We start from the raw sequence: 17151 nt of genomic DNA, 5'->3' as shown, positions 1-17151 counted from the left end.
TTGCAAATTTCAAATTGCATTCATATGATATTTTTCCTACGAGCGAGTGTTCATAGTATGCGATTGAATAATGATAATTATAGGCATTTATATGGCGGCATCTGTCTTAAAATATGTATTCCGAGGCACACTATTATTGTTACACCGTCTTTGTTATTTTTTAAGTATAAATCAAGAGCTTGGCTTTTTGTTTATCATTTTTATATACTGAACCGAATAAGGAACCTTTTAAGCATATGGTCTTTAAACGGGATAGTTTAAGCCCCACGTAATTTCCTTGAGCAGATTGTTATCTCACTGAACAAGCCAATAGTGACCTGAAAAAACAAGTGGAGCGTCTCTGGCAGTCTCACCTGCATCACGCGATTCAATACAGCAGCAGTGCTGAATTTGAAAACTACTATAAAACAATTATTCACAAAAAACACCATTCATATAATGATACAATACTACGTTCATTGACAATAAATGACATTGGACCGTGATCATGCGACCTAAGACTTGTCAGTGATACTTGATTACCCCTATATCCACATTTTATAAAGTATATCTATAAACTTTGAAAGTTATGACAGCAATCTAATAATTACCTCCAAAATTGCCAAATTTCAATGACCTTTGACTTTGGTCATGTGACCTGAAACTCGCAAGAGATGTTCAATGATACTTGATTACTCTTATGTCCACGTTTTATGAACTAGACCAATACACTTGCAGAGTTATGATGGTAATTCAACAAATACCCCCAACACGGCCAAAGTTCATTGACCTTAAATTACCTTTGACCTTGATCATGTGACCTGAAAGTCACACAGGATGTTCAGTGATACTTGACTACTCTTATGTTCAAGTTTCATGAATCAGATCTGTAAACTTTTGAAGTTATGATGGTAATTCAACAGATACCCTCAATTTGGCCAAAGTTCATTGACCCTAAATGACCTTTTACCTTAATCATGTGACTCGAAACTCAGGCAGGATGTTCAGTAATTCTTGCTTAACCCTAGGTCCATATATTTTCTAAGTTATGATGACATTTCAAAAACTTAACCTTAGGTTAAGATTTTGATGTTGATTCCCCCAACATGGTCTAAGTTCATTGACCCTAAATGACCTTTGACCTTGGTCATGTGACCTGAAACTCAGGCAAGATGTTTAGTAATACTTGATTAACCTTATGGCCAAGTTTCATGAACTAGGTTTATATACTTTCTAAGTTATGCTGTCATTTCAAAAACTTAACCTTCGGTTAAGATTTGGTGTTGACGCCGCCGCCGTCGGAAAAGCGGCGCTTATAGTCTCACTCTGTTATGCAGGTGAGACAAAAGCAATTTTTCACTTATTCCCGCCCCTTAGTTCATTCAAGTTTATTCCCTTTTCTCCTCTCCATCCCCTTCACCTGATTTTTCTTTCTCTTTCCCTTGTTTTCCTTTGCTCCGCCAATAAAGTGTGTGTGTGTGGGAGGGGGGGGGCGAGTTGGTGAGAGCGCTTCAACCCCCAGAAGCCGCCTATATATTTATATATATATATATATATATATATTAAAAGCTCTACATGTATGTACTGGCATAAAAGCGATAGGTAACGATAAATAATGAAAGTCAAAGAGTCAATGCATTTTTTGCAAATGATCATTTATTCACCGAATTTTCGACGGCCTCCCGTTTCTCGGGGCTTAACACGATGAATGCAATGATCGTGTAAACGAAGGGGTCTTTAGAAGGGGCGGGGGGGGGGGGGGGGGCGGGGGAGAACCGACTGAAATCAAAAGTATCTAGTCATATTTCGATGTATTTTTGTGAAAATGTAGATTTTCTGGGGTTTGGGGAGGGCCACCTTCAAAGACAATCCAAATCACCTGTGGCTGGGACCGTGATTATCTTCATAATTCCGCCCTTTTCCAAACAATCTTAGAGATACTGTACGGTTGGTGCCCTCAATGACCTAGCAGGGCTTTCGTCTTCTGACACGATAATTGGTGCCGAGTTGGCGAAGGTCGAACTCGGTGCCTTCGAAGTCGGACTTGTTTCCGTCCATGAGCGGAAGCATTTTCCAGGCAGGTTCCACCACAGCGTAGCAGACAGGCAAAATACGGGTATTGATGCTTGCAGCCAGTTTGTTGTCCGTTTCCCCTTTAGAATATGAAAACAAACAATAGTTCATCATTTAATCGCCTGTAAAGAAGGAGAAGTACAAGAAGAAGAAGAAGAGGAAGACGAATATTAATAATAATAATAACAAGATAAATATCTCCTATATACCTCTATATCAGAGACCATTTTCGGACCATTAATTTGTTGCTACCATTATCACGGTTATTTTATTACATTTTATAGACCACGACTGAGAATGAAATGGCGCCATCTTTCGCCTATATTTTGCTCGAGCACATATAAAATTATGTTCAGTTGTAATTTTCGCGACTTTTTTTGTCAGCACTTATTATGATTAATTCATATATCATGAGATATGCACGATTGTAAATGAAATTCTATTCAACATTCACATACTTAGATTGAAAGATATTTGTGTTTCTTTTGAGTGGATTTCCTCACACTGTGATATTAACGGCAATGAGACCGTTGACAAGGCTGCCAAGAAAGGCGCTATGAAAAACGTTTTAGACGTTGATTTGCCAAATACTATTAGTGAACTTACATGCTCACTATATTATATAGGTATCTGGCAAGCAAATTGGAATTCCTCTGAAAATTGAAGATTTTTGTATGATAATGTTTGTAATATAAAAAAATTAGAAAAGGTTTTTCTCGAAGAGAGGAAAGCCTCCTTCAACAAATTAGAGTAGGTAAATATTAATTAAACTATTATATGTTTCAAAACAAACAGCACTCGTCAGGCCTTTGTGAGGTATGTAAAGTTTCCGAAACTATAAAACATTATATTTTAATGTGTTTAAAATATGAAAACGAAAGACGCATTATGTTAACAAAACTGAAATTGAATGACCCGAACCTTAAGCAATTGTTAACTAACCCCGATTATATACGTGAACTATTTTGTTTTATTTACGCAACTTACTGTTTTGGTTAGCTGTTAAAGGTTTGTGGTTTTTACTGCTTTATTTAAAAATTTCCCTTAAATAATGGCATGAACTGTTGAGGTTTCGCCAGTCTTACTTTCCTTAATGAAATGTAATAATCGTAATAATTAAATGAAAGAAAATATAAATAAAGGAAATAAGTACGTATTCACTTAATTTTTATCTTTAACACCGTTAATGATTGAAAGAAAACAAAATTTTACAAGAAAGCCCGGATGCTTTCCTCAATTGTTTTCTGTAATTTGGATACTGGGGCCAGTATGTTCATATTGGTCAACGGTTGGAGAAAGTCTCCTTCTCGGCTGATAATTAGTCATAAGTGGCTGGAGGGAACGGCCGATGAAAGCACCTTTTTTTATCTATTTCATCAGTACTCAGCTATTCGAGGAGCGGGTATATATAAATTGAGCTTTGGAATAATAAAAGTAGTACCATCCCAAGCTTTAACGGGGAAAATTCGAATACACGAAATGAAAGGAGATATATTCTCATTACATATAAATAAAACAAAAACAAAACAAACTGTAATAAGAGGAATTGGAAAAAAAAAGTGTCGAGAAGAGGAATATATTTAATGAAAATATATATATATAATACGAAACACAGATTAAAGAAATTTATAAAATAAACAACCTTCCAAGTTATTGCCCTTTCGACGAACAATCATCCATCTATCACGTGCATTTATTACTATTCTGTATTTGAATAGGTTGAGTTTGATTTGATTTGATTTGATTTGATTTTACATATTTCACAAGTACAAACAAAATTATGAAACAATAACAGAAAACTTATGAGAATACAAATCAGACAAGGCATAACAATTAATTCAAATTAAAGAAAATAGCGATTTGGAATTAAAGACAATTTAAAAGAGTGAAATATGAGGGAACCTGTTTATTATTTGGCGAAGATTCTATGAAATTATGTAGGACTTACTAATAAGTGGATGGGTGACTAATTATAATTAACGCATTCGTATAATAGTCGCCTAATGGTTTGACGTTCCTTGGACTTTCCTTCGCCGAAGCCCGACTTGACTGGCGCGTATAATCTGGAGAGATTGAAGAGCGCCATCATACTCTACTACTACTACTACTACTACTACTACTACTACTACTACTACTACTACTACTACTACTACTACTACTACTACTACTACTACTACTACTACTACTACTACTACTACTACTACTACTACTACTACTACTACTACTACTACTACTACTACTACTACTACTACTACTACTACTACTACTACTACTACTACTACTACTACTACTACTACTACTACTACTACTACTACTACTACTACTACTACTACTACTACTACTACTACTACTACTACTACTACTACTACTACTACTACTACTACTACTACTACTACTACTACTACTACTACTACTACTACTACTACTACTACTACTACTACTACTACTACTACTACTACTACTACTACTACTACTACTACTACTACTACTACTACTACTACTACTACTACTACTACTACTACTACTACTACTACTACTACTACTACTACTACTACTACTACTACTACTACTACTACTACTACTACTACTACTACTACTACTACTACTACTACTACTACTACTACTACTACTACTACTACTACTACTACTACTACTACTACTACTACTACTACTACTACTACTACTACTACTACTACTACTACTACTACTACTACTACTACTACTACTACTACTACTACTACTACTACTACTACTACTACTACTACTACTACTACTACTACTACTACTACTACTACTACTACTACTACTACTACTACTACTACTACTACTACTACTACTACTACTACTACTACTACTTCTACAACATGTACTACTTCTATATTTGCCTCTCTCGCCTATTTCCAACTCAATATCATATGAATTGGTATTTGAATGTTGTTGGACATAACTATGTATAATAATAAGCCGATGGGATATTAATGATTGATAATGACTTAATATCTCTACGTCACCAATTGGTTCGACGTTGCATGGGCTTTATAAAGACGAATTACAACTCATGAAGGTAGTTTTTTGCGAAGGCTAGTCATGCTAGTGGAGACGGTGCCTCTTTATTGACGAACGCCATCACATTAAAGTCTGTCACTCGACCAACTACTACTACTACTACTACTGCTACTACTACTACTACTACTACTACTACTACTACTACTACTACTACTATACTACTACTACTACTACTACTACTACAACTACTACAACAACAAAAACTACTACTACTACTACTACTACTACTACTACTACTACTACAACTATTACTACTACTACTATCACTACAAGTAATACTATGACTATTCTTACTACTACTACGACGACGGCGACTGCTACTTTAAAAACTACTAGAATTACTATACTCCATATAGTCCACTTTTAAGATTCTAACATGAGATAAATGCGGAAGTTAATACGTAATGCATTTCCAGAGAAGGAACGCTGTTTTTGCACCCTGTTTCCACGAATGATTTCATAATAATTGCCGGTATGTTCTGCATTATTTCCAACTCATTTTTTTTTTCAGAATTTCGATATACCAATTTTGCTGATTTGTATGACAATCAATGTAATTGTGGATATGTTACTAATCAATTACATTAATGTTGATTGGAACTAAATCCTAAACGTAATGGGTCGACTTTGCATGGACTTTTCGTTGAAGTTGAACTCGCACGTAGGTGGGTAGCTGGCGCGATAACCGGCTGAAAAAAAATAGTGTTACAAAATAGGGCTTATTAAAGAAAGAAATAAAAAATCTTAAATCTTCTGCATACAAAAATAACACACTCATTCACGCATAAAATGAATTCATTTGTTTCAAATTTGAACCAATTTTTACTTAAATGAAAGGAGGGGGTAAGGGCATATACGGTATAAGGGCACGAGGAAGGTTCAATCAGTATTTTTGCAGACAATTTTGTTTTGTTCGTGTGTATTCCCCTTCACTCCACTGCACCCCCAAATTTGTCTGAAAATATTTCTTCACTGGTCTTCATCTCTGATTCAATTTTTTTTTCGAAAAAAACCTGTCTTCATAATTCTTGCCAAAAACATGAAATAATAACCGCCTGATATTTGGACCACCCAGACTGTAGCATGTTCCGAATGTGAAAATAATTACACCAACGTATGAAAGATGGATGACGGCTCTATTATCATTTTCATATTCGCTTCTTTTGAGAAAAAAAAAAGAAACGCGGGCATTGTTTCCTCAAATTAACCCGGCGTGACACCGCCAGCAACGTTGTTGATAACATTCTAACTCAATTTTTCATTCATGTCAAATAATAAACAGCGTTAGTATGTTTTATTGCCTGTCGTTGTTGTTTTTGTTTTACCGGGCTGGAACATTGATAAGAGGGGGAGGAAGCATGTGTGGTCGCGTGTGGAAGATTTATGTTGTGGTAGCTGATGGAATAATGGACTGTAATATGTTATTACATCTGAGGGGGCATCCACGTTCAGTGAGGGAACCAGATGGTGGGGGAGGGGGCAACCCCGGACCACCGCCCCTGCGAAGTTCCTCCAAATCAGTGTATTTACTACTGTATACAATAGGTTTCTGTTGGAACCGAGTCCTGAAACCGTGATGGCTTTTTTTTTCCTGGGAGATTTCCTGGGAGAAAATTTTCGACCCATTCTATTTATTACAGAAATACAATTTTTTTTATAAGAGTTGGAAAGGATATTCAGAAAATAATATCATATTTCACCCTCCTCTCTCTCCTTTCTTTCCATTTCTCTTTCTTTTTCTTGACAAAAAAAATCAAGAAAGCCCATCGATTATACTCTTTTCACACTGAATTTGTTTTATGTTTTGAATTATTCACACTTCATCATGTTCATTTTTACTTTGAAATTTATTATCTGCAGGACTAACCACATTATGGACCATAATCTCTAATGTTGTTTTCCGGTTGAATAGGCCTATTGAATAAATTTATTACTCTACTTGAACGATTATGTAAATTTGTCACATGAATACCTACATAAAGTTTGCTGCAAAATTATAAGAGTAATTTAAAATCTATATTGCTTTAGGGCATAGCGCGCCGTAATGCGAATAGAACCCTAAATTTTTGTTTGTCTAGTCAGGCTTCAATACGGCCATAGATTAATTGATGGACCAAAGAGAGAGAGAGACGGACCAAGGAGCTTCAAGAGAAAGAGGGGGGGGGGGGGGGTAGAGACAGATGGGAGAGGGGGACCAACAGAGAGAGAGAGAGAGAGGTTCGGGGAGGGGGGGGGTGTTTAAAGATAAAGAAAGGCATACATGTATAGACGCGAAACTCGAACTGTTAGAGGGCATCAAGGAAAGAAATTACTTGGGGCAAACAGTTGAGATGTCTTTAACAGGTGTGTCAAGTCGCATCGGTTCAAAGGCAATGTTCTTCTCCTGACCCTCGCTTTAAGTTTTTTGAGTTCACAGGCCCGATAATTGGTCAATACCAGCGGTGGATTAGAGGCGAATGGGGTGGCATGCAGGACTGTTCAAACGACTGAACTGTTCGATGGGTTCGCGAGACATCCCCCTACTACCATTAAGAAACAATGGTGAAGGTCAGGAAGTAAAAATGGCATTAAAAAGTCCTGAACAACCTCCCCCCCAAAAAACGTAGATATACATTCAAGTTTATTTGGAATGAAATAATAATCCTTTTCGGAATGCTAACTTTTTCCCCCTGTCGATTTCCTAGTGAAGATGAATTATTCGGCCTAAATCGTGGACATTGCGGTTGGTCAAGTAATGGAGTTGGTTGAAGTACGATGCACAAGATGACAATTATCGAAGTCCGACAGATCATTTGAACATATAATCTTAAATCTCAAAATCCGTTTAATCCATACAAAAAACAGGCATCACTCCCGTCGCGTGCCTAGAACGGATCCACGTGGCAGCCCCCAGAGGCAAATCCCAAGGTACGTAGATACAGCGTAGCAGCTGGTGTCGGCATCCCATTCAGGAACCGGTGGTTCTCGGAGTTATTATCTCTGTCGCCATCTACCGTTCAAAAACAGTCGGAAAATGGAAATCCCATAGGATTAACACAAAGCGGGCAAAACTCGCTTGCTGCTAAGTAAACGCTAATCAAAATTCGTTTTTATGATCCAAATGTTATATTGTTGAAAACAATTTTATTCAAGATGATAATAAATATTGATGATGCATTAAAAAAAACATGCTTGACACTAGATCTGGTTGTAGGTTGTTGGTCTTCGGTCTCATTGACTGTTCATCTTGTGAGATGTCCTTTTCAAGAGCATGTGCGAGTTCGTCTTCATGATTAGTTCTATCATGGATTCTTGGTCTTATCATGGACCCTACTAAGAATGGACACAGTATGGAAATTCTTTGTAGGGTCCATGGTCTTATCATGGAGCTATTAAACATGGTCTTATGGACCAGTGCACCTCCTATGATCCCCATGGTACGGATGGCCGTATGGGTTGACATTCTCAAGATATGCTTTGTGGTTATGTGGATATTTCTCGGAGTTGTTGGTCTTGATCACGTTAATGGCCGACCGTCTCAAGGGTGGTCCCGAGATCGGTTGTCCTTTTGATTTATCGGTCTCGACGTTAGTCTTGTGGTCAAACGGGTGTTGGTCTCAGAGTCTAGTGGCGATGTGATGATCTCAGGGAATGGCGGATGTTACAGTCATTTTCAAGAGCTGTCCGGTTACTGTCCATTTCATGTACTGCCAGACTCGTTGGCTGTATCGGGGAATGGTGGGCATGGTGGGTTAGTTTTTGGACAGCGAGTCAAAAGGAACGACGGTCCAAGGATAGGTGAGCTTGAGCTGTTTTCTTCATGGACATTTAGGCTACCGGTCCAAAAGACTCGAAGTGTCTCAAATAATTATGGTCTAAGGTGAAGGTATGTTTGCGCTATGTGTTCCTGTTCATTGCGATGTCGACCTTGCAAGCTCTATGTCATGTATGTCCCGAGCATTAACTGAAGGATTGCTCTGCTTCTGCTGCAGGTTCCATGCGTTGCCATTTTTTAGGTGGTATCGGTCTCACGGACTGGTGATTTCAGGGGTATAGTTTGGCTTTGGTCGTTCCTTTGTCTCTCTAGTGGACTATCGGTCTGTCTAAGGAGTAGCGTATCAAACATCAACTATTATATGTGCCCATAATTGTCCTCGGACATTGATGGGCCCATGAAATACCTTGGAGAAGCCGCTGCTGGATACGCGTTTGGGTCTAAGGGTGATCTGAAGGGTCAGTTGGGTAGTGCTTTCTGCTGCGTATGCTGTCGGTAGGCCTATTTATGGGAGTCGATTTCAAGTAATGTTGGTCGAAGGATCCAGATGGCTTGTGCTGTATGTCAAAGTCTTGTGGGTTATAGGTCTTGATAACTGTCGGTTCAACTGTGGTTGCTCTAGGTTTCATGTCTTGTCACTCTTGTGGGCTGTCATCCTCTAGGAGGTGATCCCAGATGTAGATTGGCTCGTGTCGCCTAATTGACGAAAGATTAAACCACCTTGGTCAAATCGGGACTTGTGCAAAACGATAAGTTGGATTTCCTATCCATCCTGTACATTCAGCAATGCGGTATGTTCCCTGTCGAACATGCAGTTTGATGTTGTTTCCTTATCATTCATTGCCATTTACTTTGGTTTATTGGTTGAGGAAACATTATTTTTTTACAATGGACAATTAAACAATTAAATAGACAATCGACATCCATTGCTAACATCATGATGTGTTAACAGGGAGATTATGCAGTACTTGAGGAAAACACAATAATTTGGTATTGACCAATTAGGTTACCATGTGCATAAACTGTGAAACTATAAGCTGGGTTCACCAGTACAACCGATGGACATCATGTATTATTATAAACTACATCAACACTGAGATGTTATATGGTTACGGTGTACATCAATGAAAACAGATGGAAAATGTGAAATTTTGTGATTTCAGACACGGTTTGTTTCACTTTTGATGCGATAGGGGGATAGGGTTCTCCCATCCGTTCCCAGGGGTTGTTGGAGCCGAATGCTCATGGGGAGACTCTATACCTTGCGAAGTCGTCGGGTAACACGATAAACTCGGGACTGTTTTATTTATGGCTACTACTAGCTACGTGCACGTTGGGCGCTATAGTCAAATGGTTCCATGACATTTGCTCCGGCGACAATAATGAGGGTGCATGGGGAAGTGCAAAATCCTTTATTTTTTCTTTTAGAGTTCTATCAAGAAGACATTCTCAGTAACTTTAGAAATTCGATCAGCCGATTCATATAAAAAGAGTCTTGAACTAAAAGAAAGAGTGAGAGAGAGACGGAGAGGGGGAGACAGAGACATATAGAGAGATGTATGGGATTTGAATATCCTAAAGGAGATGAAGGGGAAGCTTTAGAATCAATTGACTTGACATCTATGTCATTAACTGAGCATTATCCAAAATATACAAGTTTTACGTTTTACTGTAAAGGTAACTTTAATTGCATAAGTCATGATCCCCAGGTTGCCAATTATATCGAACGTACGACCAATTTGTTAAGGTAAATTTTCGCAAATTGGAAAGGGCCGTGTTTGAATTACTTACGTTTGAACAGCAATTGAAATATTCAAATAATAAGATAGGAAATGCGAAAGCGCATTGCCGTGATAAAAATACGAGAAATCGTGATTTTTATGGGTTTATAGAGGCATCTAAAACCCCTTAAGGACGTTCCACAGTTAAAGTGAAATCCATGTCATTTTCACCAGACTTTGCACATAGATACTTTAGAACATTAATATTCGAAATATGCAAAAATTAACATAGGTCCATGTGCTTGATTTTTTGCTATAGAGCTTCAAAGTTCACCCAAATTGATCTTCTTAAGAATTGCGCATTCAAAAGAATTTGGCATTTTTAGACCGCCCAAGATTACTACAATGAGTTTAAACCTCTATTACTCAGTCAAAATACATGAAAAAGTCATCAAATTTCGCAAGAGAGTTAATAATTGTATCGTTAGAATGGAGAATATATTTATAGTGCTATTTGTTTGCAATTTTTAGTTAAACAGCACTGTCAGTTCTCAAAAAAAGGCGTAAACGATAACAAAATCCCAATCTAAAAAATTTAAAATTTCAGTAACAAACTACAAACGTACAATAAATGCTGCACTTTATTCAAAATCCATGTCATTTTCACCAAAATTTGCAGAGTTGTAGAGGAAGGTATACCTAAGAGGTACAAATATTAAAAAATAGGGGTTCATGTGCTTGTTTTTAAACTATCAGCATTTTTATTAGAGCAAATGTGTTTTTTAAAACACCCAAAATGCGCCGAATGCTTTGTATCTATGTGAAGAAAAAATCAAAACCACTCTACCATTTATTCAAACTCGGGGTAATATCCGTGATTCTTGGCAGCAATGTAGAGTAAAGTATTTTGAAATCGTAGAATTTTTTTTTGAATGGTCCATGGAATAATTCATTTTTTGTTAGCTTCATGAAATAAAGCATCGGATCTGCAGTTAAAATGCAGAAGATGATAAATATCAGCTCATACCCGCAGCTAATTAATCACCTGTTCATCCATTGTGACGTCAGCGCGCAGAGTGTAAACTATGCGCAGATCATAATGCGCACAAACATAACTGTGGAACGTCCTTAAAGGACACTTCAGTTTCATTATAATTTTCCCTCTCAATCATGATCGCGTAAGTCTTTAAATAGTAATGTATGTTTAAAATGATTTATTACCGCATGGTGAGGAATATCATATCATTATCCCATAATATTCATTATTTGCTTTCATTCGTTTTATTTTTTTTATATAGAAATTTACCAACGAAGAGACGTTAAATTTTTGTGACATCCGCTAACTATCCGGTTTGCATCCGGCGTCATCAAAAGTCCCCTGGGTAATTTCCATCTTTTCATATTTCATCTTTCAAGTTTGCCTGCATACATTTATGTAGAATAAACGAAAGGTTCACCCCCGAAAAGGATGAAAACGAAACGCCATACTGCCAATACGATGCATAATAGCGGAAATAAAAGCAAAGTTTACTCTTTTTAAAGCATTGTGGTTACAGATTTTGTTTATGAAACATATTTTAATTTCATTCGTGAAAATCTATACCTTCCGACGTCTCCCATGCTGTTGCTTGACACAGATACTTCTAATAAACAGTAAATTTCCTCCTTGGAACATCTTATATGCACCTTGAGGAAGTAACTATACAACATGTACAAAGGAAATCAGAATATAAGTTTCCCATCTTATTCTTAAACTGATTCAGGTGTCATTCAATATCCAACTAGAAAATTTTAATATACCTCCTCATTTTGCTTTGATTCATTCATATTCAAAGTTAATTTTATATTTCCGCATACATGCATGGGGGATTATAGCGCCCGACCCTAATAGCCCTTGATAGCTACACCGCTGCAAAGTTACCAAAAGGCATAAAACTATAAGGATGCGACAACTCATTCATATATTTAGGAGTGGATCGCAAGGGGGGGGGGGGGGGTATCCCCTTAATTGAAACAAATACATTTAGATGCAAGGTACCCTTGATGATATCTCCTTCATGTTTTTCTGTATTGCCTGTTAACCATTTTCGCATACATTCGTAATTCCGAAGATTCGTTATTCCGAAGGTTCGGTTATTCCGAAGGTTCGTATTTCCGAAGGTTCGTAATTCCGAAGGTTCGTTATTCCGAAAACGAAATGAGGTTCGTAATTCCGAAGGTTCGTTAATCCGAAAACGAAATGAGGTTCGTAATTCCGAAGGTTCGTTAGTCCGAAAAAGAAATGATTAACGAACCTTATTTCGTTTTCGGACTAACGAACCTTCGGAACAACGAACCTTATTTCGTTTTCGGATTAACGAACCTTCGGAACAACGAACCTTATTTCGTTTTCGGATTAACGAACCTTCGGAACATCAAACCTTATTTCGTTTTCGGATTATCGAACCTTCGGAAAAACGAACCTTCGGAATAACGCCACAAATGTTCGGATTAACGAACCCTTTTACGTTTTCGGATTAACGAACATCGAGGTATAGGCAATTTACGTGTTTCGGAATTACGAACCTTCGGAATTACGAAGTGTAACCAATATTTTAAGGCAAACTGAACGTCCTTGTTCTAATGTAAGGTGGATGAGAGTGAGAATCACCTAGTTTTCTTTACCCCCTTTCATGAAATCTTGGAACCCATCCTTATGCAAACTGAATCTATCTAGGGTGGGGTCATTGTGGGTCTGGTTATAGGTTCATCCACCGACCCTTGACGACCCTGCTGACTCCAGTGACAGGACCCATCGGTCATCATCTCCCAATCAGACCATTCTTATCCGTGGATCCATGGATCTGTTCTACCCGTGGATTTTGACAATGATTCGAATATACGTTTTTGGTCGAAAAATTATCAGTTCGGTTGTCTGTAAGGAGTTCGGGGGTATTTTTTTTTTCGTCTGCATTCCTCCTTGTGTTTCCCGTCATCATTATTTTGTATGTGCACCATCATATTTTTTTCCTGAAGAGCAAAGTTTCTTAAACCAATCGATTTTAGAATTTCTCGCTTTTCATGTCCCTGTTCTCGTCCTGAGGTCAGCAGGGGAATAATTGACGATTTTATTTCATTTTATCAGAGTTTTTATTTTCGAGACACATTAGAGGGTTTCTGAAAACAAGGTTTGAAGACAGAGGGGATTATATATTTGAAAAAAAAAGTCTAAACCCCCCTTAATAATATGCATACAGTATGCCCATTCCTCTTTTGCGCATCGGGAGGGGGGGGGGGTAATGGAGCTTAGTGCCCTTAACCAACATGAAAGCTTTGGGTTCGATTCCCGGCCACGGTACTTCTGCCAGTGAGCAAGACATTGAGTGCCCTTTTATCCTCCATTCAAATAAATGGAAATGCTAGACGCTTTCTTGGAACTATGTATGCACTTGTTAAAACAAACTATAAGACAAAACCATCTAGATTGTTTCATCGTATGATTACTTACCTACCGACCGGACACCCAACATGTCAAAGAGTGATTAGATCATCTTTCGATTTATGACGAGGAATCTTGTTAGGAGATAAACGAGGTGACAAGTGAATGGTCTCTGCTGACCGACTGACCACTCTCTGACTCCTAAAACAATCCTCAGGTGCGGAGGTAGGTCACCGTCCTGGGGTCAGTCTATTAAGGCATGCAGGTGGTAGGGGTGATGTGAGAGACAAAAAGAAAAAAGACATTACGAAATGAAATAAGAAACGAAATATATAGAATATGAAAGCCTTGTGAAAATATTTTTATTTTCTTATCGACAAAACAATCATGAAGTATTTACAAGCAATTGTTGCTCAAGTATTGCGTTTGTGAATGATATAAGTACACACTTGAGCAAGAAAGTTAAAACAGCATTTCCTTCCTCTCTTTTTTCCGTTCCCCATGGGAGCTAATCATGTTTTACTTCTTAACACCTCTTGCTTTGTTTTTCGAAGGAACGAATCTCTTTTCTGACCTCCGAATAGGGGAATCCCAGCCATGGCGTAATTTCCTTCGGCAAGAATTTTATCCACATTGTGCTGCACTCGACCCAGGTGAGTGGGTACCCGGTAGGATTTTTCCTTGAACGCTTTAGCGCCTATTAATATGGCATTTCAGCTACAGCCGGGGTAATAATATGATACCAAGTATCACAGCACAGTTGAGTATATGCACACTGCGCTATATAAATGGACATGTTATTATTATTCCCAGGTTTAATTGAAACAACGAGGTGACGAAGATGAAATCTTGTTCATTTTCTGTTGCTAGCTCCCTATAACATGGGTAAATTGCCAATTCGTCAACTGCCAACTCGTTCACTCACCTCATGGTCTACCTCATTTAGTCTAATGACATTCCGTCGATCAACATTTCGTCTAACAGCCATTTGTTCCAATAACCATTCGGTCCCATCATCACTTCGTCTCATCACCATTTCGTCTATTACCATTTCGTCTAATAACCAGTTGGTCTAATACCCATTTTCTTTTCATTCATTTTGCACAATTTAACACTTTAGTTTAATTAGACCAAATGGTTTATGGACTAAATAGCTATTGGACCAACTAGTTATTAGACGAAATGGCATTAGACTAAATGAAAGTAGACCATGAGGTGAATGGACGAACTGATGATAGACCAAATGGTAGTAGACGAGTTGGCAAATGGACGAATTGGCATTAGACGACTTGAAAATAACCATAGCATGTATAGGGTGTCTTATTCAGATAAGTTGTCCAAGGTAGCAAATGTGGGGGTGGGGGGTGTTCAACTTAGAGCCCCATTGATAATGGTAACTTTGCCAACCAATTATTATAACTGGTAACTTTCATGGAAAATGCCATAGAATCGTTACTACTAATGGATTGTAAAGTTAAGACAATATGCGACCTTTATGCGACCTGGCCCTGGATTGAAGTGGTTTGGTCCTGGTAATTTTAGGCTTAAGAGGAAGAAGTCAACCTTTCTCCTTGTTTTCATTCTAGACCGTTATTCTTCATAAATCTCATAATTATAATGACAGGATCCCGAGTATTATTGTTCAGTTTTCCTGTATACCACGAAATATTTTTATGACATTAGGACAAAGAACACAGCCTGGCACATTTATATCTTCGTTTGTATGTTTGTGTACCTTCTCCATCTGTCCATAGCCATGTTAACGGATCTATTATCCATGGGGGTATCCAATCTGCATCAGTTCTGGTCACCATGGCAACGTGATCAGCCGCCTGTCCATGGACGTGGATGGCCACCGCGGGGACAGGACTTGGAGACGATAACAAGTGATGGGTCAAGTGGACTTCAGACAAAACAGTTTCGTGACCTCATTCCCATCGGCTCACCATGTAGCGTCCCGTCGTACCTGGGAACCGAAATGAAAACAATAACAAGCAAATTACGAGCTCGTCTTGTAATATTGCAGGCGAAGATACGACAAGTCATAGGCGGATCCAGGGGTGGAAGCAGCCGAGCCCCTCCCATTGGCGGCGCAAAAAAGGAAGAGAGACGAGGGGGGGGGGAATAAAAATAAATAATAATAATAATCATAAGAAGAAGAAGAAGAAGAAGAAAAAGTAGGAGAAGGAAGAGGAAGATGAGGGCAAAGAGAAGTGACCTGAGGAAGAGGGGCAAATAAATGATAAGGAAACAAATTGGAAAGGGAAAGAATTAACTAATAAAAATGCCACTTGCGCTCCGCGCTTGCATTGCCTATTTTTGATAAGAGATACGTATCTTGTTCATGGGGATTATACACGGTGCTTATTTCAGTTTTTCAGTACATTGCATTTCATGCTTTAGTTATTTTGGTTAGTAAAATTCGCATCCTGTTCACGTTTTTTTTTAATGTGCTTAAATTGTCCCGTGTTTAAGAATGAATATATATATTTCTTTAAATTGCTCGCTCTTCACGCTGGCATTATAGGTCTATATTTATTTAGTAACATACGTTTAAGTATATCCTGTTCACAAATTCTTACTGTGCATTAAAAGTCCCTTCCTCAGATCAATATATCAGGAGGTTCAGCTTGCGCTTCGCGCTCGTATTATTTGTTTAATTAAACACACATCCTGTTCAAGACTACAGAAACTGCTTATAAATGTCCTGTTTTCAAATCATACTTTGCGCTTGCATTATTTGTTTAGTGGGATACTATCCATTTCATTTAATAACTCCTATACATATAGTCATCAAAATGTTCTTTTTAAGGTCCGTATATCAAATGATTTCAGCTCTCACTTCGTACTCACATTTAGGAACATGCTCATTAATTCCTACAAACAGTCCTTAAAACATCCCGTTACTAGGTCAATTTATGAAGAAGAAAAAAACAGCCTGCGCTTCGCGCTCACATTATGTATATCTAGGTGTATGAAATACCTAATATATCATGTATATAATTTGTAAAATAAAGCTGAACAGTACTTAAACTTCAGTATTTTTAGGTCTACCACCTCCTTAGCTTTAGCTCTTCGAGCAGCCGATCGGGGGGGGGGGGGGGTGAAGTGTAGAAAAAACCCTATAGGTTAATGCTGGA

This window comes from Lytechinus pictus, chromosome 2 (genome assembly GCF_037042905.1).
Source record: "Lytechinus pictus isolate F3 Inbred chromosome 2, Lp3.0, whole genome shotgun sequence".
NCBI lineage: Eukaryota > Metazoa > Echinodermata > Echinoidea > Temnopleuroida > Toxopneustidae > Lytechinus > Lytechinus pictus.
This window is presented reverse-complemented; position numbering follows the sequence as displayed.